We start from the raw sequence: 27093 nt of genomic DNA, 5'->3' as shown, positions 1-27093 counted from the left end.
TTCTTATTATGTAATTTGTTTACATTGAAATTGTTTTTTTATTATTAATAATGTTATTGAGATCCACAATATGGTCCGTTTATCGTTTTTCATACATTTTCGTGTACAAAGAACGAAAGTGTTTCGTCATTACCTTTCATCGTTTCACATATGCACATGTAACGTATTGTATTATGAATATAAAGGTAAAAAATAAAAAGCGGCTTGTAAGATAAAAAAGTAAGCCTCTCGAATGTTAATTGTATCCAATGGTTAGCAAACTGGCGAATAACAGCGATACCTGTACAAGGTCATGACGTTACGTGGTAAACTGTTTAAGGTTCATTAGTTTTGTGAGTTAATACATCAGCTGTTAAAGAGAAATATATGGTTATTTGAAATTAAATTGGATCTGCAGTCAGATACAGTTATTAAAGTTGCAATAAAATGATTCAATTAATACACGCGTTCTTAAGATAAAAGCTTCACCAGGGTCATAATTATTTACAGCATGAACAAAGTAATAAATTATACCTGTCCAAATTTTGACACGTATTTCATACCGTTATCGTTCGATAACAATTTAATGCACTTTTACAGTATTTGTTTTTAATATATGAATCTTTTAATACTTGTCAAAGCTTAAGCTTTTATTAAGGCTATATATTACGCTTAAAACTGGCTTGAAATAGCATCCTGGCAGCTCGTTTTAATGATTTGAGAATCGTGTGGTTAATAGCTTTTAGACATATGAAAACTATCAATTTATTGAAGCTATATAGTGTGATTAAAAGGAACTGAAATCGCATCCTGACATTTGTATTAATGTTTGGAGAATGTGTTGGTTATAACTGGCATTAACTATTTCGCCGGGACTGTTAACTAAAAACGTGATCAATCGTTTCATGCGACTTTGTTACTTTGTAGTTTGAGTTTTGTTTTGAACTGATAAACGCTCAAATTGAACATAGACACCATATAATTCACATTTTGCATTGTATAACCTTTCTATTAAACGACGTCACTACTTACTCATTTATATAAAACGTTTATCATGCCTTGATTTGAACATGGAACTTATTACATAATCAAATTGCACAAAGTCTATTAAAAAGGAATATTGTTTTGACTATAAGAGCTTTTGTCTAATATTACTGAATATAGACGAGCTGTTTTCATAGATTATACAAAGGCATAAAGGCCTTGAGAGCAACAATCATCGATATAAACATGTCCATCAACTCATTGGCGTTTTCTTAAACCGTACATAGGGGGAATTGCTGTATAAGCCTTTTATTATCACAAATATGTCCTAATATATTACCCGTCACAAATAAGACGTATTTTAGCAGCTCGTAGAAAAAAATAGGCAAGAAAATAGCGACAGCCTTTTGCGTTCATATGATTAATCAAAAGCTTGTATTGGTAGGAATGAACAAGTTTATATTTAAGGTGTTAAGTTGTTACTTTCTCCAACCGTTTTCAAGCACAAACAGCTTACATTTTAACTGGCATATTTTAGCTTCTCCTGGCGCGCAAAGAAGTTCCCATGACGACTTAAAAAGTTAAAATATATGGTCGATAACTAACGCATAATTGTCCTCTTGTCGGGATTAGTAGTAGGGATAAAGGAAGAAAAAAACACCTGAAAAACACATCTTCTTGTCATGAAGTCTGTTCGCATCATTAACAGAAAACTTGAACCTAACACAATCTTATCGAAGTCCTTCATAAAGAATCCCTATATACCAAGTTTGGTTACAATATATCAAACCTTACAAAAGTTATTAAGTTCCAAACGGTTATCATTTTTAGTAACAGTGACCCTGACCCTTGAAGCCAAAAAACGAATCCCATAAAATGCCCCCATAAACTCTTCCTATATGCCACGTTTGGTTACAATATGTCAACTCCAATTCAAGTTATTCACAACTATACATTTTCAAATCGTAAGCAACAGTCACGTTTACCATCAATTCCGGGGCCACAAAAACTATCCCATGAAAGGTCTCTATAAATTATTCCTATACAAGTTTTGGTTACAATATGTCAACCCTAGCTTATGTTATTCAGTATCAAACATTTATTTATTTATAGTAACAGTAATCTTTACTTACCCTAGGGACTCAAAACACAATCTTCCTATATACAAAGTTTGGTCACTATTTCTCAAACACCTTTATTGAATACCATAGGCGAGTTCGACTCTGGACTCCCGTCGGGCCTCCCGAACAATCTACCTCATTCTAATAATATTTTTATAAAAATTCTGGTTAAGAGTATCAAATGTGCCCATTAAAAGCATTTTTTTTAAAATCAATCAAGAACCATAATTCATATTAAGGGTTTATATGGAGTTTTGTTACTTGCCCTTAAAATTTAACCTGACCTTTAACTGTAACCTATGTTCCTAAGTCAATCGATGGCCATATTTTGTAAGAAGGATAAAATGGAGTTATGTAACCTCATTTTTGTGATGGTCCTGAAAAACTGTGTGAAGTACTAATTGAATAAAATGAAGGGCATTAAAGTTATAAGGAATATGGCAATTTGTCCTGAATTTTAAACCGAAGGATGACGCCGACGCCAACGCCGGACCGTGAAGTAAAGCCTACATATAATTGTCATTGCCAAGCTGAAGAGAAGTAAATTTTCAAATACTTATGTTTTAGACGGAAAGTAAGTCATCTGAAATGTTTAACAATGACAATTCAGAGAAAACGTTTCTATCCGAATTATAAAGAGCGATCAGGATAAAAGTATGTGAATTCTTTCCTACGGACGTAATAGTTCATTGAATGTGAAAAATCCCAAATTTTGCTGGTTACATTATTAGAAACAGTATCTATTTGAAATAAAAGATTAAGCGAAAATATGAAAATAAATAGTTTGCATGTGTAATAACAATATGTACTACTGGTGTATTGTAGGCTACTATTTTTATGTTATGTAAAATGTCCATTACAAAAAGTCGAAATCATTATATAGTTGTTGCAGTGTCGGTTACCAATGTATTAGATTTGGTATAACACTACGCTTGGAATACAAAGCGCTTTTTATTGCAACAATTGTAGAGTCAATACAAGTAGGGTCAAAGTTACATGCTTGCGGTGACTGTCAAATTGTTGTTACTGTGATCATTATCTAATATTCCTGGCACCACAAGACAAAGCGATAATGGCTATAATTAGAGCTCTAATGTATTTGTGAAATATATTTCATAAAAATGATCACACAGTTAGTATTTATGTGTAAATTACCTTGTTCAAAATTGCGCTTGCGTTTTGTTTCGTACAACTAAACAACGATGCGATGTTTACAAGTTCATTATAAAGGAATTCGATTCTGTGTACGATTTACGCCAGATAATAACATACATCCATATCAGAGAAAATACATAAGCATTGAACTATTGCTTATTTTACCAAAAAAACATGCTAAATCAAAAGAATACGAGTCTTAATGTACAATATACGTTGATTAGCTTTCATATATAGGCGGTTATGAATATTCGGTCCCCTTTTACCTTAATAACTGGATGTGTTTGCATACTACTCAATTAACAAATGAAATTAAGTGCAATGATATCAATATGACGTTTGTCGACGTTTTTCAGTGTTTTGTTAACTGGTATTTCGGGACAATACTATAGAACGATTCGCGAGAGTTTCTAGTTTCCTTGTGGGATGTTTAGAATAAATCTCAAACGATCAAATATCACATTCAATTTATTGTATACAATCTTTTGTTTGTTTTAACACTAATTAATGAGTTTGTGTAAGCATATGCATTAAATCACATATAAAATACAATTCATGTAAATAATGTCTTCGGTAATAGCGTTATAGTAATTTTTAGTGCATGCAAGTTTACTGAGAGCTTTGTTTTCATAAGCCTTCCAACCAATTGTTTCGTTAAGATATAATGATGTTGTCATTCACGGCAATAAATCACAGGATGCGGCGTAGAGTGATTAGACAGGAACCTAATGTCTTGATTGACAACCACTGGTGAGAGAGACTTAAAGTGACATTGGTATCAAACTGTGATTGCATTTGAACTTAATATGAACTCCTTTAAACACAAGCACAGATGTGATTCTCATTGAGTTTGTCTGGTCTGCAAATAATAATTATGTATTCATGCTCTGCATTTGAACTCTTTCAATGAATATATGCTAAAGAAATGTGTCTTGTATCCTAGAGATGTACATTTTTATTCATCTATCCTTTACCGAATTTCCTAGCAATATTTTCAAAGACATAGTCAAGGTTTTCATGTTTAAAAGTTTGGATCCTTTAAAATATGAAGCACAATTCTGACGCCAAAAGGAATGTGTTTTTTTATATTTATTTCGGACTCTGTTCTCTTTTATATTATAAACTGCTGTCAGCATGTACTTAAAAGTACCAACATTTTTAAATTAAACTAAATTTACTATTTATGATGTTGTTTCCTAGTCATTCTAGCAATTGGTTTCATATAAAGTATCACATTCAATAAATGAATAACACTAAGGTAAATGTCATATTGCTTGAGATTTATTGAATTCATTTCTTGATTTATATCACTATAAAAGGAAAACAAAAACATTTACTCCAGTTTCAAAATTCATACTCTAGTAAATACAATTGACAAGATTTTATTGATATTTTCAATTGTGTTTTTTAAGATGGGCATTTTCTAATTACCGGTCCCGCCATATCGATATTATACAAAACAAGTTCTTTTGACAAAATAAAAAAAATGACATGATCTGTATTAAGTCATTATTGTGTTTTTATTTTTATTGTCTGTATTCGAAAAAACACATTCATCACGATCCATTAAATCACGCATGGTGGCATAAAGGCATTCTGCAAGGGGGTGTAAAACGATACAGTAAATGTCCGAAAGCAAATGTTGAACGCGACTTTCAACAGTTTCTACTTAATACACTCTTGATAATCATCAAAAGAGATTTGGAATCAATAAAGCATGTATGTCTAAAGAACCAAACTCAAACTTGAGTTTTTTCAAAGAGCTTTTAAAACATAATCCTCTTATTTAAAAAGCAGTAGAGTATGTACTGATCTGATAAAATGTCCTCAAGGTTGCTTGATAGTTTCTTCTTTAGAAAAAAGAAATTCGGGCGACAGCTCAAATAATGCGAATTATCATTTTTAGTTCATAGTAATTAACGCCGAATGCACGGCTTTACCACCCATTATTTATACTAACAAGGCATTACATGGTTGTTAGTACATTATATTCATATTACATTTAACTAATTCATTGTTCATTCACCCCGTTCTTATATTCTACTAATCTTGCTACTGAATAGCCTCATTGAAAGCGTGGATCGTTATTGGAGATTTCAGTCATACATCTGGAAACCGCGGAACAAACTAATTAAGTATTGAGCCCAGTATAGAGTATGTATTGAAGGGTAATTTAAAAAAAAAACGGAACTAATTTAATCAATACGTTTATTTGCCGTTCCAAATACCCTGTGTTGCATTGTTTAATATAAACGTTTTTAGTATTATTAGAGTTCATGACAATAACAGTTTAGAAAAGTATGCTTTTGAAATATATGTTTTAAAAGTTGGAATGTTTTTGGACAATCAATTGAGATACACAGATTACAATACAGTCCGTTTATTGCTTTGCATAGATATTCGTGTATTTACATACATTTACGTGTACAATTAAGGAATGAATTGCGGGGTTGATGTCATTATCGGGGTCTGAACGCAATCGGGCTGGTCTAAGTGTGTGGAGTCCGACAGACGCCACGCGTACTTTGACCAGCACACTTTCGTTCATATTGTTTTCAAATTGACGTAAATTAAAACATCTGAAATGTTGCAAAAAGTTATGGAGGCGGTTTTAAGTAATATTAACGAAATTATCGAAATATATCGATTCATCGTGTTAAAATTAGAGGAAACGCTACCATCCGAATCATTCAATGCGATCTGGTTATAAGTCAAGTCACAGTGTAAATTGTGACATACGGATTAAATTGTTTATTATATGTGAAGTATCCAGTAGTTTGTGTTGTTTGCGTTATTCAAATCTACGAGGAATGGAAGCTTACTACTAAGGCCTAAAAAAATATTGTGTGTTTCGGGTAACATGGCCCCCAAGAATAGGTAGGGATTTTTTTTTTTTTTTTTTTTTTAGTTTGGTACAGGTTTGTTTGCTTTGTTTTTTGTCCTTTTTCAACAGAATTTCAGTTATATAAGGACATTGCTGACCATCGCTGCAGTTAGGTGGTGTGTCATTGCCAGTTTTGTCACCTTCGGAAAGCAAAACAAATTGATAATTAAATGTGACAATACTTACCTGCTTCAGCAATTCAAAAACATTTCTCTGCCGTTCTCCAAGAGGTAAAGTTAGGAATATTTTATAAACTGTACAAATGGAAACAGACCAAGGTTTCAGTCCCAGTCTAAAAGAAAGTCACATTTTGTCAGGCACCAGCCTATGTAAGGACTCCCAGTATTTAATATTTCATTTCTATACTTGTAGTATGATTGCCCTGCTGCTATTTTATTTGAACTATTTTTTATGATTGAATCTGACAACATGATAAGTGAAAAGGGCCATGCCTTGTCCTGCAGTGGTGGGTGGGGTATATTAAAAGTAGACCGGCATTCAATTTTATGTGTGGGAAAACTTATACTATTATCCAGAGACATTTTGTTCCACTGTATATACCTCACTCGAAAAGAGCGAAAAGTCAGAGAATTTCTTCATACAAACGGGTCCCTGGCCCCTTGTCTGATGTTGACATGTCAATCTCGGATACAGATCCCGGCTCGAACAAAAACATTATCTCTTCATCTTCGAAACTCATCTTGGGTGTTATGGGCTTAAACTCCCGGCGTTCTGGAGTGGGTTATTTTCGCAATTCGCACCAAAAAAACAGTAGGGTCGGCGATGACCCGAACCACACATTTTTTTTAGGCCTAATTTTTTGCAGGTTTCTATATGTATATAATATATAAAGCCCGTTACAAAACGTTAAAATTATTTTTACAGCGTTTGCAGTATCGTTTACCAATTTCTTAGAGCGGGAATAACATTACCCTTGGCACACAAAGCGCTACTTAATTAAAACATGGACTTATGACAATGGCAGCGGCGATTACATTGTTACTGTGATTATTATCTAATCGTTCTGGCACCATCAAGACAAAACTATAATGACTTTTAAATATTCTCTTATGTATATGTGCCAAATTGACGATAAAAAGTATCACAAAGTTAATATTTATGTTAACACAACCTTGTTCCAAGTTTAAATTGCGCTTTCGTTTCCTTTGCTAAAACTAAACAACGATGCAACATTTTCATTTTTATTTAAAAACGAATCCAATTCTGTGAACGTTTTATGCAGGATAATAGCATTGAGCCGTGTCAAAGAAAACATATACACGTTGAAATATTTCTTGTTTTTCTAAATACATGCTAATTTAAATAAAATAGTGCGAGTCGTAAATTACGATATGTTTTGATAAACTTTGATATCAGGCGGTATTGAATATTAAGTCCCCTTTTGTCATACATAATGGACATTTCTTCTTATAGCATATGACTCAATTATAAAATCAAAATAATGCAATGATAACAGTATGGCTGTGGCCGTTCGTCGACAGTGCAGCGTTTTATTTACTGATCTTTCGGGATTATTAAATGCAATTAGTCGCGACGGTAGAATACGACCAAACGCTGGTGTTTGGACTGTTGATTTCATATTTCGACTACTTTCGGAAATATTTCTTTCAAAATGAATTCTTGAGAAAGAAAATTGGTTTATTTATATTCAGCGTTTAATTTCACCAGCATTTTCGAATTTCACCAGCATTTTCGACAGTTTCTTTTCATTTGTTGTGGAACACGCTTGGTTTATGATAGCGCACTTGATTAATAGCGTCCATTCCTTAAATGGAGGAAGACACATATTCAATATATATGCAAAAAGCTACAGAAACATGCTCAGTAGCAAACAATTTAAACATAAACCCGATTTAGTGGCAAAGGGCAAACGCTCAAGACATATAACACAAATTCACAAACAAGAAACATAGAACAGCACAAAACTCTACAAACAGCACAGTGCACAAAACCGTTCGTTACGAAACAAGTGTTAATCCAGGACTTTTAACAGCACATCATTTCTATCAATGAAAGGATCTCGTTCAGTGAGCCCATTTACTTAAGACATGTAAAATGCTTCTTTGTAACATCACGGCAGTCAATACGGAAGCTCGTTAAACACATTTAGAAAATGCATAATATGCTATTAAATCCTTACAGAACATCAAAAATCCTTCTTATCTATATTTAGAGTTTCTGGTTTCCATGTGGGAAGTTTAAGATAAATCTCTAAGGATCTCACATCATATTCAATTTATTGCATGCAAGCTATTGTTATTTTGGGCACTAACTAATGAAGGTGTTAGCAAATGCATTACGAGCGCACATATAGTATTTACTTTAGAAATAATGTATCCAGTAATAGCTCTGTATTTATTTTAGTTCAGGTGAGTTGGCATGCTGTACACATTGCAATCGAAACAAAAGAAAAAAAAACACATGGAAATGAAAAGAACATACAATTCAACTGTCAATAAAGAAATGAAAACATAATTAAAAAGGTAAGTTGGTGTAAAACACACGCGCTTAAACATAGATTCAATCAAGTGTGCAGACATGGTTAGTATATTAAATGATACTCAAATCATCAAATTGATTAAACATGTAATAGCGCCGTACACAAATTACAGTCCATTTAAGTGACACAGCAATGCGTCAAACGGTGTAGTTTCAAACGATGAACCTTACCTTACTTTGTGGTGTAAGGGAGATGTTAACGGTTCCTTGAAATGTAGGGCACTGCGTTTGGTATTTATGTAAAACCAGCTGGATTCCTGTTAACAGATACATTTTTGTATTTAAAACTAATGTTAAGTGCCTTCCAAAGTAATCTTACTGCAATTATCAAATCAGTATTCGGGTTGTGGAAGCAATAAACAACTTATGGTGGTATTTATCTTGTTGTTTTTTTGTTAAATGAACTTTGAAATTTAAATTACCAGTCAATATAAATGTCCTAATAAAGCGAGTTTTACCGCAGATGAAACAGATTAGATGTTTTTTATTCAGATGCATGCCTCTTTTTCAATAGAGTCTTAATATCTCATGATATCAGTTGCAGAGGCCACGAAGCGTCATGAGGTCTAATTAAATTTCCATGACTTTTATACATAAAGTCATTGTTATTAAATACCGACTACACTCGTCGCAGTTACCTATCGCCAAGGAGGTAGATGGAGTTGAAATCCCGCGACTGACACTCAGCGATCATTTTCCAATACAGTTTAGATGAATGTGGAGTTGAAATCCAGCGACTGACACTCATCGATCAGTATCCAATTTAGATGAATGCACCCCCAGGTGTGTAAAATAATAAAATGGCCCACTTAGCCTTAAAATATCAAGAAACAAGAATGAGAAATGGTTCGTTTTGCATTCAACTTAGGTGGTATGTTACCGTAACTATGCGATAAAGTATGTGTTTATGTGCATGGCGGAAGCAGCCTGAGCATGTGCAACTGTATGGGGAAAAACTTTTTAGCAAACAGTTTAAGAAAGCATCGTTTAAGTGTCAGAATCGGAATATGAATGCCACGTCTGACATAGCATTCGCCTTCTACTTTTGAAATAAACGGTAATTTGTGTCATTGTATTACGTAGGTAAGCGTTGCAGTTAGTAATTGCAATGTTTACATTCGTTCAGATTTGTTTTTATTAATTTCACACACTAAACGCTAGATTGCTGTCTGCGGCACGATCAACCTTGTGCATCAAAAACAGCTAATGTTAATGTAGGTTATGTACTAAGCCAGTAAGAAGACAAATCACAGTGGATAAAAAGGATTGCTTGCTGGGCTGGCTCATCCTTTCTTAATAAAACATATATAATTTAATATCTTATAATTGTTACCTGTTCAAAAATACTTTGGGAACCATTTTGATTGAACTGCTCGAAGAATACTCGACGGATTTTTTTGATGTGTTCTTATTTCTTCTCTTACTTGTTTGACCTGTATGTTTGTAAAGATATAGTTGTTATTCTATATGAACAGGCGAGATATGACGGATGACTGTCTTGGAATAGCGGTTTCGAATTGATACTCTTGGTTCGACGAACTTATTCGTTTGCACAATATGGCTTTTTAACTCATGCTTACCCTTGTTTTCCGTATAAATATACTCATTACGAATATTTTTATCTAACACGTGTTTATGATATCATATCAGACAATTCATTTTAGAAAGCGACATCGGATTACTTTTAACTCCGTGCACACAGTAAAATTTGACAGATCGATGAAGGTCACATAAACCGCGTAAATGCATGTACTCTCAGTGTGACTTCATCAAACTGTGTACTCGCAAGAGGCTCGCTTACTAACAAATTTAATAAAATCTTGTATTACATGACTACTCGTGTAAGATCCTTTATATCTCCTATGAAATATTAAAAATAAAATGGAACGGTAATTGAACATAATAAATCCCTTCCCACAAGCAATACACCAAAATGCACAGATTTAAATAACTGCCTTCAGTAATAACTACTAATGAAAATATCCTAAAACAAGCAATGGGTTAAACAGGGCTTAATTGATCGTACCTGCATCACAATTATTTTCTTATACGTTATTAAATCCGCTGTTGTGAACATCTGCAAAAGACCAAAGTGTTGAGTAGTTCAACATAATCTATAAACAATGTTTCCTTTTACATGCATTTTGTACAATTATCATAAAAATAATAACAACATTTTTATTTTCTTATTCTTCCTCATAACATATGAGTTTTTTTCTAAACTCAAACATATTGGTTCTAAGCTTTTCGTGAGCTTGTTTTTGAACTGGCACGGTTTTCTTTTCATGCTACTTTATGCGTCAGTACTTGTGTTAGAAACGTTAAATGGTTTTGAAAATATTAGCACATTTAATCCATTTTTTTTTCTTTAACAGTTTACATACTTTGTGAAATGATATGCTGTAGGACTAAAACGAGATTGTCCTTTAAATACTAATAAACATTATTTATTTTTCAAAATCTATTTTTGTTTTGTTTCTGCCAGAAAAAAACCCACATCAAAGAGCACTTCAGAGTTACAGCCAGTTCGCTCTTGTTGTGTTATATGTGTTTCGATTGATACATCATAAAACAAATAACGAAGTATATATGTAATAGTTCAATGTTGTCGTTGTACAGAAACTGGATTGTTTTTACCCGTTGATCCCAGTCAGTCACGCCCGTTCAAGGTATGTGCAGTCACGTGATTTGTTGAAGCCAATTTTAAACGGAAAATAACTCCTTCTTTAATACAGTGTCAAATTATTGCAAATAACAAGGCGCGAAATATTGTGCATTGTTGGTTATATTTGTTATACTAGCAGCTAACATTAAGGTTATTAAACTTGCCTAGATACTAATACATGATAATAACTACAATATTTATGCGAAAAACTACAGACACAAGCTCTGTAGAAAAAAGTGTAAACATTAACCCGGTTTAATGGCACTTGGTAAACGCCAAAACAAATGCATTAGCCTTTTTACCAAATTGATTTACATTTTTACATTTAAAAGTTTATAAAATCATCCAACTGTCATATGCCAACATCAATCTGTTTCGTTTAAATTATTCAGATATTATAAGACTCGAATATATTCATTGTTTAAAACAAAGGTCTTAACCGTCCTTCATTGTTGTGAAAAAACTATTCTATAAATATTCATTTTGAGCCCAGCCTCCCTTCCCATACTTAACATGATAATTATACAATAAAATGCTCGTTTGTCGGTGAACGGCTCATTTGCAAGGTTAATATTGTTGTCACATTAAGTACACTGCCATTAACAACAGTTGCATAAGCATGTCTTTCTTCTTTTAATACGCAGAGAAAAGCACGTTGAAAACTAACCTTCTTGTCAGCATGTGCATCGTTCAGTTTTACCATATACAAATACACGCGATTATCGTATTGTATTGTAACACTATGAAAACGAACAATACGTATCCTACCTCAAATATATGCTTGTTATATTGTTGTTGTTATACGTCTTTGATGCATAATATATATATGGCTTATTGTTACTATGTGTATATCCTATTTTACATTGTAATTTTATTGATCATATTCGATACATATTTGGTCATAGGTATTTAAGACGCCCTTACATTTTCAGCATTGTCAGATAATGGTTCTTTTTAACCATTTATTTTCTAGTACGCCTTTCTATTGAATAAATCATCATTTAAACAGAAGCACAATATGACTTTGAACATCAATTTACCCTTAAACATCTGTATTTAATTATGTTTTTCAAATTGTGCATAAATAACGTACTTTAATTTAGATATATCACATAAGTTTTTAGGATGATCAACACCATTCGCAGGTTCTAGGTGGAACTTTTAGATCGAATATAAATTACATAATATTTCGTAATTCCCCTTATTACATAAGGAAACAATTTCGTTCATATATTCATCGAATAAAGACAGCATGCAGTACGTTTGTTATAGCTTACTACTGTCAATAATAGATAAGTGACAATTAGCTGGTGGCTGATTTCACGGTAACAGCAACATTAAAAGATACAGATATTTTGATAAATGTTTTGTTTGTACTTTCTATTTTTCTCGCTAATTCACATTGTTGTCATTGCAGTATTGGTTGCAAAAACGTAAAACAATTTGTATACACAAATGTTCGGTACATCATGTTATTCAGAGATTGCTTCAAAGAAGGTCGCCATACGAGTTCAGTTTTAAAAAAGAAATGTAGACATTTATTTTGCAACCATTAAATATTATCAGTCTAATTATTACTTAAACATTTATCATTAAAAGAAACCACAATCATATCAAAATATTTCAAGGTTGATAAATTAATTTCAATTAACCTGTTTGTGTTTTTGTATGATTCAGTAAAGAGTTCAAAAAAAAGAATTGAACTGCGGATTACAACCAATTATGACAATATAAACAAGGAACTGTCAAGTATACAGTAGCATATTGTTCGAAAACACAGTCCTGTATAGTAGCTTTCATTCTCTTGTAATATCTTTATAATTATGGATTGTTCAACTTTTACTCCAAATGATATGTCAACTTATTTCAAATATACAACCGATTTGTATGCAATGTTGCCAATACTGAATAACTAAAGGAGATATACAGCTAGGAATATTACGTGTGGCTATTGCCTTTGCATTTCAGAATGTAAATCCTTTTTAGAAACTTTAAGACTATTTCAGTCGATTTTGATAAAAAACAATTGTGTCTAAGAAAAAAAGCCTGATTTTTAACCAACATCTGATAGTTCATCTATACCTTACAGCAAAATTTATAAAGCAGCTAACAGGAGAAATGACTTAAGTGGTTCCGTATTGTCCTCTCTACTCCAGTAATGCTCTTATGGCAGATGAGGAATTATCATCGGAAAAGTGGTGATAATCACACAATTTGTGAGACAGAACGATATTTTCAACTGTTCAATTCAATTACAAAAAGTGCTTTTAACAGCATGTGTTAAAAGAAGGACAAGGTCATGACTCCGATTGTAGATCACATAACTGTGCATGATCTCAGAAAGTTTTTTTTAACAAGTTTTGCTTACCTATTGACATGAGGGGTTGCATTCGACAGTCACACATGTTCAAGACAAATGCTCTGACGTCATCCACCCAAGTTGAAAGAGTAATTGTGGTCACTCTATTGCAAAAGTACAGTCTGAACACCCATTACATCCAGATGGAATATGATTGGTGACTGAACACAAATATATTAGGAGGAACATTGGGATCAAACATCCAAAACCTGCACTAACTAGTTATCAAGATCACTCATATGTGTCTTTTAGTTCGCGTTTTAAGGTATATTTGACAAGTCATATACAGCTACAAGCAAGGTACATCATCCCTATATTACCTTTCAGGTCAAACGAACATGTCTGAATACTTTGCTGATGGTAGGGAGCCCTCGGTAATTATTTAGCCTTAAAAAATGAGGTTAAGGTCATCCTGATGAAGCTATTTTGATGCGTTTGTAGTATGTTGTGGTGTTTGTGTTTGTTTATGAAATGTATGTACAGTTATGTCTCGGTTCATTATCGTTTGGGCAATTGCCTTGTGCCTTTAATTAGGGTTTGCTTTCGTTGTGTGTTCCAAGTTCTGGTTTGGTCCATGTGTTTTCATTTTTATAAGGCATTGTGCAGTTATATCTTTGTTTGAATAGTTTTTGTGTAAACGGTTTGTTGTTGATGATTGAGCGCCTGGGACACGGAAAATGTTTCTGAGTCCAGCTCCAAATATAAAATGACAATGATGAAAGCCTTGAATAACGAGTGCATACACCCTTTAGGCAAACAGGCCGCAAATATTTAAAGGCATGAATCTGAATAGAAAATTCATTTAATCTGAATATCATCTGCGGTAAAACGCACCCTATTTGGACATATTGATTTTTTTTAGGTTTTAAAGTTCATCTTTCAAAAGAAACAGATAAACAACTAAACATTGCTTTCATTAATCCCATAATCCTGATGAAACACTTTTGAATCAATAATCGCTGCTAAATTAATTGGGAAGACATACATCTTTTTTTCGTAACACGAATAACAAATGATTGGAAAACATAAGTTATAAATGTACAGTAATATATCATCTACTAACAATAATTCAACTGGCATCACATGACTACCAAATCAGTGTTTTCCATTTCAAGGAACCGGTAACGTCACCCTCAATTAACAAAGTAAGTTAAGGTACATTGTTTGTTACTTTTATGACGCCTTGTTATGTCGCTTAAATGGACTGTACATTATAGTATCATTTTATATACTAACGATGTTCGCACGCTTGACATAACTTGGTTGGTTTAATGTTCAAGCGCGTGTGTTGAACACCAACCTAACGTTTTAATTAGGTTTTCATTTTCATATCGACAGGTGATTTTTTTATGTGCTTTTCATTTTGTTCTCTCTTTTGTTTCGAGTGCGAGATGTATAACATGCCAACTGACTTATTTCTAAATATTTTATATCCGAACTTCTTTAAGCGCTCGAAATGCATTTGCCTACACATGCTCATTAATAAGTGCCAAAACAAACAATAGCTGGAATGCAATTAATTTAATGTGATTTGAGATATTTGGAGTTTTTAGTAAACTGCCCACATGGAAACTAGAAACTCTAAATCTAGATAAGAAGGATGGTTCATGTTCTGCAAGGATTTGTTAGAGTATATTGCATTTTCTAAATGTGTTTAATGGATTTCCGTATTGACTGCTGTATGTAACAAAGCAGCATTTTAAGTGTCTTAAGTAATCGGCCATACCGAACACGATCCTTTCAGTGATAAACATGATGTGCTGTTTATAGTCCTGGAACAGTAATTGTTTCATACAGAACGGTTTTAAATATTTGCCTTCTTCCATTTAAGAATGGAAGCTATAAAACAAGCACAATGGCATAGGTACTAGGTTTTAAAGATAGGATTAAGACCATTTGAAATAATCTCTTGTGTCAAAAATGTAAGATTAAATTAAATGCTGAAGTTAATCAAACCAATTTCCTAACAAATGAATTTATTCTTAAAGAGATACTTCCGGAAGTACAAAAAACATTAAAACTCCTGAATGGAACTGCCGGGTTAGCCAGCCAAGATTGCAAGATTGTCAAATCGGTGGAAGAAGCATGACAAACAATAGTTTCTCATTCGCATTTTTGGTGGCGTTCCATCAGCCTTACAATCATTACAGTACCACACATACTTGTAAAAGTTTCGGCAGTAGCCAGCTGGAGGGAAAATGTTCAAAAGCTCATGTCGTTCACAAGGTTCTAAGGTAAAGACTCCAGCACAACACAGTTGGCATTCCCAACAGAATGTTTTGAAATAAGCATTGTACTGTAGTCCAGCAAACCCAACGATGTCAGTATATCGTTTTGCCATAGTAAGTGAAGTGTGAATAGTACAGTCACCGCTGTATATAGTTTGAGGTGCTCACAAAAGCGTATACATTATTTCTGGAACTTGCATTCAACAACTTTGCAAACCAATGTTAGAAATTTGAGCTAACTAGCGTATTGCGGCTGTCTACAGCATAGCTGTGTGAATCAGAACTGGTAGTGTTTGAGTGATTAACACAGTTCACATTTCCATGAAAATTAAACAGAAAGCAAAAATACAAATAATTGTTTATGATTTATTCATAAGAAATTTTGCAACAATAGCTGATCTACAAATGTGGCATTCGCTGCTGGTAATGGAACATGCCTGACAAGATAAATGTCCACAGGGTATAAACACAATACACTTTTTGTTTGTTACACAACTAGTACAAATGTTTTTTTCGTCTATTTGTCGTTGCAACTCTGCTTCCCTGCAAAGTAGATTGCGCAAAAGGGATGTTAGTGGGTTTGTTTTACGCAAGATCTTGGATACCGATCGGATTTCGGATAAAATGTCAATTTCTTTCTCCCTGCCACAACGTTCTGATATTTTTTCAACTCAATTTTGTAGTTTTTGAAGTCACGTTTAATTTCTCTGGCTAGTGGTAAAACTTCTCTATTTCTTTTGTCTTGCTCGCTCTTCTTAATAGAAGGTTTTTCTGAAGAAGCTATCTTATGAAGTGATTTTACACTTTTACGAATTATTGCAAAAGTATTCTCAAGACGCCAGATACGTGTTTGCTGTTATTTACTACGATAGTTTTCATGTACAGCACCTGAGTTTCACTGTGTACCATACGATCTGCCAAATTGCTTATTAAACTTAAAATTGTGTCTGACATGTTTGAAATCAACTGAATGAATGGATTAAACAATTGATGAATGAAACTCGAGTAATAAGAGCTTGAAATTATAATGCAATGAAAACACTGATTCGTTTTGTTTTTAACAATGATCATCATAATCTCATTTCATTGGATAAACACTTGTGCATTATAACAGTTTAATCGTATGATATAAAAGCTCATATTCTACATTATGGGTATTCCTTAGCTGCAATACGTAGAGAGATGGCTAACAAATATAGATATAGCACATCTATTCCCCAGTATGAGAACAAGATAAACATACTATTTCAGAAATATCTCAAGTACTGTTTGAAAAATGTACCAACTCATGTTCGTACAAGTTTGACAAAGGAACTCGAATACCTTGGACAATGTTCGAAAGTACAGACAATCAACAATATGAATATGGTCGTTATGGCACATAGAAGGCAGCAAAATAACATTAGAAAGAGAAATCAATTTTCTAAAACAAGAAGGCCAGCATTCTTCTAAAGCGATTCGAAAAAAAACAGCATCTGCTTAGAGAGCACAAGCGACACATACGAAAACTAAACGGAATTCTTCAACGAGTCACAAATGAAGTAGTCAGAAGCGATTTGAGCATCCCAGTTTGCAGAAGGGATTTGAACACCCCAGTTTGCAAGAAGGATTCGAACATCCCAGTTTGTAGAAGGGATTTGAGTTACCATTCCAATACTGATGATACTGATGATATTGATGAGACACTGTCTGTGGCAATGAATTGGGGTGACGAACTTTTTGACCAGACACCGAACGAAGAAAACCCCAGCGTATAACTTTTGAAAAATGTTCTGTTTCAATGAAACGCAAATTATGTTACGATTTCAAAATAAAATCTTTCATACCACTTATTTTTGTTTCTCGTTCTTTGATTATTATTTTGTCATACAAATTGCTGAATAACAAACACATCGATAAATGGAAAATTAGGATGACGTTCTTTTTCATAAAACACCCGCAGACTAAAATCACAGCCTTTGATTTGAAAATAAAATAAAATCTGAACATGAAGTTATGTATCAGCAACTAAACAAATTTTCCAATATACTTAAGTCAAAGTTATTATACGTTCCCAAATTGTTCATTTTGAAAACAATAATGTTTTACGAGATATTTTTCATCTACTAAAAACCCGTATCTCATTCTTCTTAAAGGGAGGTAATAGTATTAATACCACCGTTAAGAAACACAATTGAAAACAAGTAAAGAGAAATATATTTTACAATTTATTGATAAATTTGATATTTTCCAATAATAACAGTTCTACAAAAATAGCATTTGCTAGTTTTGATGGAACATGCATGACAAGTCAAATGGCCACAAGGCGTAAACACAAAGCATTTTTTATCCGTAACACAAATTTGACAAATGTTTTTTTTTTATCGTTTTGTAGTTGCAACTCTTAATGAACGTCATTTCGGCAATTGCGTTCATTAATCGATGAACGCAACATCTTCGGATATGTTCGGATCGCAATTCATTGCATAACAATATACATGCAAAATATTTATCTTGTTATTGTTTGTATTGTGTCAGAAAGTCCCGTAAAACATAAATCAATATTTTAGAAAGTGTTAGTTTTTTAAATTTTAAATGTGTAATTGCCATAACTGTTTGACTTTTACGTTTAAAAGTGATTTCAAGTGGTTGATCTTTTCCGGCAATATTGTGACGTCATTAAAAATGCTTCCGGTTAGAGTCGGGTCGTTCTATTAACAGAATGGGTAGGAATGGGTTAGTGAAAGTTTTTTTTAACAATTCTTGAATGAAATAATGAACTATTGGTGTAAATATAAATAATGAATTGCGGGCTTGATGTCATTATCGGGATATGAACGCAATTGGGCTGGTCAAAATACTCGTGGAGTCCTTCGGACTCCACACACTTTGACCAGCCCAATCGCGTTCATACCCCGATAATGACATCAAGTCCGCAATTCATTCCTTAAATAATGATTGAAAAGTTTTGGTCGTGCTTTATGTCAGTGCCTGTTAAGTGTATATGCACATATAGTGCGAAATCTGGGAAATGCGAAACACTTTCGGGAAACATGCTGAATCTGGGAAAGATGAAACACGTCCAGGAAGTATGCTGAATATTGGAAAGATGAACACGTCCAGGAAGTGTGCTGAATCTTGGAAAGATGAAACACGTCCAGGAAGTGTGCTGAATCTTGGTAAGATGAATCACGTCCAGGAAGTGTGCTGAATCTGGGAAAAATGAATCACGTCCAGGAAGTGTGCTGAATCTGGGAAAGATGAATCACGTCCAGGAGTGTGCTGAATCTGGGAAAGATGAATCACGTCCGGGAGGTTTGCTGAATCTGGGAAAGATGAATCACGTCCGGGAGGTTTGCTGAATCTGGGAAAGATGAATCACGTCCAGGAAATGTGCTGAATCTGGGAATGATGAAACACGTCTGGGAAGTATGCTGAATATGGGAAAAATGAATCACGTCCAGGAAGTGTGCTGAATCTAGGAAAGATGAAACACGTCCGGGAGGTTTGCTGAATCTGGTTGAAACGAGCAACACAATCCTAGTTTGTTTTAGTAAATCACACATACTTAGCATCATTAAGATGCCATTCGCTGAAAATTACTTTAAGTACGGATATTGCTTTATATAATGGTAAACCGCAATGAAACCCATTCCTAGTATCGCAACGTTTACTATGTAACAATAAGAATCAAGTAGATAAACTTCTTCTAGCTAAGTTACCGTGTTTTTACTAATAAGACATTACCGGTGAACGGTAAAATAGATAGGAGTCTTGTCAAAAGTAGACGACACCCTCTAATGCATGGTGGACAATGGGTTTCAGTAAAAATGTACACGTTGAAGCATTTATGCTAGAAAAAAGGCGTTTCTGCTATAGTGCTAACACTTCAATCATAGACATGTTTAAGCGTTTTGTTTTGAAAAAAAAATATTTGTGGGCCTTTTCGATAATAAACAAAACGAACATTAACCTACAGACTAGTATAAGTAAGTGGATTCCGACCAATGGTACATAACATAAAATGCAAATCAAAAGTTTGATCCAGACTGAAGTGTTCAGTTTACATCAGTGCGATTAACATAAATAAAGTCGTAATTAGTTTTCTTTAGGACCAATAGTTAGTTATCCTTCTAATAAACTTAACAAAAGTCAATCCAAATACAACAGGTTTGAGAATAGATTGCAGATAATTATAACAACATGATTGCACATTAATACACTGACTGCGTATGTGTATTAACGTTATTGCTTTCAACAAGACAATCAGAATTATTAAGAGCAATTAAGTTTGGTAATTGGTGTATGTGTATAAGTCGACTCATTTGTAGGACAGTGACGTCAAACTAGTTGGTCTACTTTTTCGAGTAAGATCTTTCAACTCTAAGGTTGTTAAAGTTTTGGTATTACGAACTAAATCACCACGTTGTAGCGTTCGTTGTTGTCCGCTGTTGTCCGCTGTTGTCCCTGTGAAATAAAGTCGTTTGATTTGAAAACACTATCTTATCCATGCATCGTATATACAACTTTTAAGCTGTTTAATAGTCTTATTGATTTGGCACTTTCCCGACTATTGTGAGGGTTCACAACACATACATTGATATGGATACGTGTTATAACATGTGTAATAAATCACACGCGTTATCTATTTACACATATTATAGAACATACGAATATGTTTTTCTTTAACAAGGATTTCGTAGTTTGCATCCCAAAGACGTGTCAGTAATTACCAACAAGCCAACTCCATTCTGATAATCTTGTTGAAATAGCTAATACCGTCAGCAAGCATTCTCATTTTCTCATATCAATACAATTAACTAATTGTTCATTTGTCCTGTTCTAATGTTTTTAATTCCACTAAGCTCTCACTCATTCATCATTATTGAACATTCCAGTAATATTTCTCGAAACTGCTGAAGAAATGAATAGGTGTTAAGCCTTATTAAGAATAAGAGGTGATGGGGAAATTTGAAACGGAACTTATTATGTCAATACGTTTATTTGCATTTCGAAATACCTTTTGTTGCATTATTTGACATTATCGTTTATGGTTTTGTTCAAGTTTATGTACAGTTTTCACAGGTAGGCGTCAGACATATATGTTTTAGAAACTCAGTTGGAATGCTTTTGTTATTTTTTTTCTTTTATATATTTAGTTTTTGAATGTATTTAAGTTAAAATTCCAAATTTTAATCCGTTAAATCGCTCTGTACAGAAAATGTTGGCCTTATAAAGTAATGGTTTCACGTACACAGATGCAACATAACATGACAATAAATGTTCATAGAAATGCAGTTTTGCGAGTACAAAAAATTGCCAAGTGCTCAAAAAATGTCATTTTCCCTTAATGGCAAGCAAACTGGCGAATAACAGAGCGATGGATGTACGGAGTCATTACACCATCAAGTAAAATTTTGCATTCATTAATCTTACGAGCAAACGCAAGGGGAAATGCAATTGTACAAAATGAAATTCAGTTATCTTCGTCAGTTTTTAGATGCAATTATAAAATTTGAAATTCAATCAATACACACTTTTGTTGTGATATAAAGAACACCAAATTGAATGTAATAAATAATTCAGAAGTAATAATCATTTCTATAACCGGGACCTGAAACTCATTGGCGTTAATTTCAACCATTCAGAAAAGTTGGTCACTGAGCATTTAGTCTCCTAAATATGTCTTAGTACATTATCCATTACAAATCAGGTATACTTTAGATGCTCGTAAAAGAATCAGCGAGAAAACAGCGGCGGTCATCTTCGTTAAAAGACACACTCTAAACACTTTGATTATAATTTCACAAGCTTGGATTTGAACGGGCATATTTCAGCTTGTCGCGCTTAGAAATGCCAACGTCAACTGGAGAGGTTGAAATATTTGGTCAATAATTTTCATAAATTGTCAACTAGCGATCTTTGGTGTAGGCGAAGAGTATAACATATAACTTAAAATACTCGTGACTTTTGAAGAGGTTCCCATTATAGTTCGAAACATCAAGTGGACACAAAATTAAAAACAAAACAGTTATATTTTAAGTTGTTGCGGTTTTCATAGTCGGTTTTGGAAACATGGTTTCGTACAATCCTTGCATTTGCTGGCATGTAAACAAGGGATGTAATAATTTTCCCTGCGTTTTAGAAGTAGGCCTATATCAGGATTTGTCTTATTGAAGGTACACTTGAAATTGCTTTTTTATAAAACCCTGTATCATTTAGGATTTTTTATGTTTATGAAAAGCAAGGGAGCTATTGAAACGGGAAACTCTGCTTTGACAAAAATGATGCCAGTAAAGACAGATTATTTTGAACATGAACATCAAAGGCATACGTGTTGATGTATAAAATAATAAAAGTATACGAAACGATCATATTTGAGTAGACATGCTAATCAGAAAGTATTAAGTATTTAAACACTGATGATATAGAATTCACTTACAATTTTGGGCGTCTTATATTAAAACATCTGAAATGTTTTAGATTGATATGGAATATTATAGATTTGAGACGTATTACGCAAAACTACCAGAGTACATCAATTCATGAATATAAAGCTGAACGAAATCGCTTCTACTAAAATACATACAGAGCTTTCTGGTTATATGAACGTAAATAAATGCTTCCGGACGTAGGGTTATAAAATGTGAAGTATCCTATATTTTTTACAATATTAAAGTCAGTATCTTATAGAAAGTGGAAGCAGAAACTGCAATATAAAAGCAAATAGAAGTGTGTGTATGTGTAAAGATAACACTAAGTTCTGAAGTACTTTATGTTAATATATGTATTTACTGTATAACGCTCATTATGAAAAGTCAAAAACAACTTGTAGTTATTGCTTAATCGTTTGCTGCATTTGCCATACAAAGTGCTACTTATTAAATACCATGGACTTGTTGCAAATAGAGCACAAACATCATTTCATGCTGGTAGTGGCGGTGATATTGTTGCCATGAATATTACCGTATTGTTCTGGCACTATCGCAATGATAATTGTTTTTAAATATTCTCAAATGTATTTGTGTCAAAATGTCAATAACAGACATGAACATACAGTAAGGATTTGTATGTACGCTACCATGTTCCAAATATGAATTAAGCAAGCGTTCTTTGGTAAAACTTAACAAAAACGATGTATTATGCACACTTAAACAAAAACGAAGCGAATTCAATTCTGTGAAAAGTTAAGGCAGGTTGCGAATAGATATTGGTGCAAAGAAATAGAAAATAATTCAACTTCCTGTTGTATTACCACATAGCATGCTGAATTAGAAATAATGGAGCGAGTATTAAGGTGCAATATACTTTAATAAGCTTTTATCTGATGTGGCGATAAATACTGAGTCCGCTTTTACCATACATAATGGAAATTTCTTGCTTAAGGATAAGACTCAGTTATAAAAATATATTTAGTGCAATGGTAGTCATACAGCTGTGACCGTTCGTCAACCATGCAAATTTATTTTTATATCTTGTTCTTCGCCATCATAAAAAAAACATTGATTTGCGACAGTAGAATACGTCCAAGGCTGGTGCTAAGTGGACATGTGAGTTTTGGCAACTAACTACTTTTGCTTTCATTGAACGGTCTCAACCAATTCGAACTGCTGTGTTCATGATGCTGTATTGTGCTTTCAGAAATCACTCTTTTGAAATGAATTCCTTCGAATTGGAAACTGGTTTGATTATTTCCAACATTTTATAATTAGTTGTAATTTTAGCACTGGAGGGGGAGGGGGGGGGGGTGTCTTTTTCGAAGGTCGCTTATCCTATTGATGAACACTCTTGGTTTTAGAATCTTACTGCAATGACAGTCTCCACTCCTTAAATGCAGTAGGAAAACTTATTTCAAACAGTTTTGCAACAACGTTATTGTTCAAAGGCTATAAACAGCACACATTTACTATCATTGAAAGGTTCTCGTTTGGTCGGGCTTTTTACTTTAAGCATTTATAGCGCGCTCCTTTGTTGAATCGATGCTGCTAATGCGGAAACTGTAAAACACATTCAGAAAATGCATAATGTCCCATTTAATCCTTACAGAGCATGAACCATTTTTTTTATTTGGTTTTAGCGTTTCTAGTTGCTAATGGGATGTTTAGGATAAAAATGTAAAGATCTAATCCCATTCCATTAATTGCGATCAAGCCATTGCTTGTTACGAAACTACGAAAACATATAGTGTAAGAATATGCATTAGGTTCGCACGTTTTATTAATACAAAACTTAATAAAACATAATTTTTCCGTTGGTCCGGATTAGTAGGCGTGGTATATATATCGCAATCGAAACCAAAAAAAAAACTCCCATTATAATCAGATAAAAATTGCATAGTAATTAACAACCATTGAATAAATGAGAAAACAATAAAAGGGGTAAACTAGTATTAAGCACGGGCTCTCAAAAGCGACATTAGGTATGCCTGCATCTTTATTACATAAAATAAGACTTACAATCATCAAATATATCAAACAAGTGATACCGCAGTACACACAGGTGAACCCATGAAAGTAATGAGGCAAATGATATGAGCATTTCTTTAAATAATTGCGGCCTCTTTTGAATTAGGATCTGAAGACAGTTAGCAAAATATCAAATATATGAGGACGTTTACCGTTTTGAGGTATAATACAAGTTTCAAGTTTCAAAGTTTATTGGCAGATCGGCATAGAATAACCAAAATCCCTCGTTGCGGATGCATTAAATCTATCTCATATTTGCCGTTTAACTTCATTATAAGACAGTACTTTAATTGATAGTATGTATCCGATGCCTTAACCAAGATAAAGTAGGCCGAAATAAAGGCTTTATAAGTAAGTGGTGACTAAAATAAAAGCTTTCTGTGACATTTAGTGATTTAGAATGTACATCAAAAGTTAGGATTCACAACTGTTACAAAATAACATTTGATTTCACGTCTTCTTTATATGTTGTTTGTATTACTCGCCAATTAATATCCTACACAGACTACACAAACTATGTTTATCCGGTTAAGTGCTGTAATAAGTGTTCGTGTGGTACTGTTCTTCAAATTTAATATTTTTCAAACTATCTATCGAATGCGATCCTACGAGAATTCTAAAAGAAAATAACCCCGTTAATCGTTTACATGTTTAAAGAGTCTATCATAACAAGTGATAGTTTTTATATTGTTACTGTAGCCATTAAAACCGCTTAGAATATACAAAGAATGATAAATAGTTTAAATACTCAAGTTGAAAATAAATTTAAAATGTTCAACATATACGATTTTAATAAGTTAGTTTTTCTGTTAAGAGTGTCAAAACATTTTTTTTAGGTATAACATTCAATCAGTTATTTTCTTTAATCATACATATTTTCAAGTGAAAATACGCCAAAACTTTAGATACACATAAGCTGGTCCAGATGTATTTTGCATTTAAAAGACTAGGGTTGTTTACATACTAAGAGACATTACTATTTTTCATCAGCTATAATATAACAGTAAATTACTAATAAAATAAACCAATGTGAAGTAGCTATTATATTTACTTAACATCAGCCATCTCACTTGATTTCTTGTCTATGGCCGTCAGAGTTGTTTCCTTTCAGCCATATAAGACGTCATTTGGCAAAATTCTTGTAAATTACATAGAATATGTATTTTCTATAGCGAAGGAAGTTTATTGTGTCCGACCATTTAGTTATGTATTGCCATTTTAAGTGCAAAAACTTTTACACAAACTTTCTTTGCACGAACATAAAAAATAAAAGACATAGTCTTCCTATAATAAACAATATTGTTTTTCAAACCATACCAAGAACTTTTTCACTTTAACTGACAAAACTATTAAGTTATAATGATCGTTGTGTGTCACAATATTGCGTGATCCTTATCTTTTGACAATTAACATTTAGGATATTAATCGAGAGAGCGTTTGATTCCCCTCACGTTGCTTTTTTCATATACTCTTTATTAAGAAATGGATTTGTAATAGTTGATTTATTTCAGAAACTGCCATACTAAATGCATTCCACCGGACCTTGCGCATAACTTATAGGAACCCGTAGATAAAAGAAGCAATTTCCCAAATTCACCAAACTTCTTAATATCCGTTAATGTGATAATCAATCATGAATCATCAATATTAAATACTGAATACCCTCGTCATAATTGACCAGTCGCCGGTTATGAATCAAACATTTAACAAAAATATCATCATATATTGTAGATAAACATAATCACAAGCATTATCCAATGGATTCAGCGGTAAACCTCCGTCAAATTATCTGGTTATATAGCAATATTTATACTTTAGATTTGTAGATATATACACTCCATAGTATGGATCAATAGTCCACTGGACTCTTGGGTTAAATACAATAATGAATAACTGTCAGCAAGAATCAAAAACGTTTCGCTCTTGTATCAACGTTGGTTGTGTGTAACCGGAAGTGTACGATAGGTTATTAGTTTATATACATGAGGTTAGCAACTTGAGAATGTGCACTGAAAACAAACGGCGCAAGTGGGAGCAAAACGCATTTTTTTTAAAGTTTGGAGTTGTGTAAAGCATTGTTCAAATCCTTCAATTGGAAATTAGACCACACGCGTATCATATAAGGCATGCGTGTCGTATACGACATTAATGGTATAGAGTTTATTTGTTGAATTTCGTTATTCGATTGTATTATATTTCAAGAGTGGTCACAGAAAAAATATTTTTCACGAGTTGCGCCGCCACAATATTATATATATTTTTCTGTTATCACGCGCCAGAGTGAAATGACCAGGTTATCAACCACCAATGTTTTTCATTCTGTCACCGATATGCATGAAATAAAAATAAAAAATCCATTTTTACTATTTCAAGCGTTCGAACCCATGCTAGTTACCTTTACGCACTTCTCACAGTTCTAATCATCTGTCAGAATTGCATCATTAAGTGAGCTTTTCAATCTCCGCCTTCTCAAAATCTGTATATCCGCTACGATATATTGATATGTTTTTTTCTATATGTAACACTTTCATGTTTTTCTGTATTCATTTTAGCCTTTGAATCAAATTTGAGTCACATTTTTAATCTTGTTTTAAATAAGTGAACGATTTTCTTTGTGGTATGTGTTCTGTATGTTGTACCTGAACAACACACTGTGCTTTGGGCCGTTTTTAATAACGTACTAACGAATGCGTAACTCAAATATTTAAAGTTTTTTCGTAACTTTGTTTTACTAAAAAGTATGTTCGAGCGTAT

Source organism: Mya arenaria, chromosome 8, assembly GCF_026914265.1.
Source record: "Mya arenaria isolate MELC-2E11 chromosome 8, ASM2691426v1".
NCBI classification, from domain to species: domain Eukaryota; kingdom Metazoa; phylum Mollusca; class Bivalvia; order Myida; family Myidae; genus Mya; species Mya arenaria.
Note: the sequence above shows the minus strand (reverse complement) of the source record.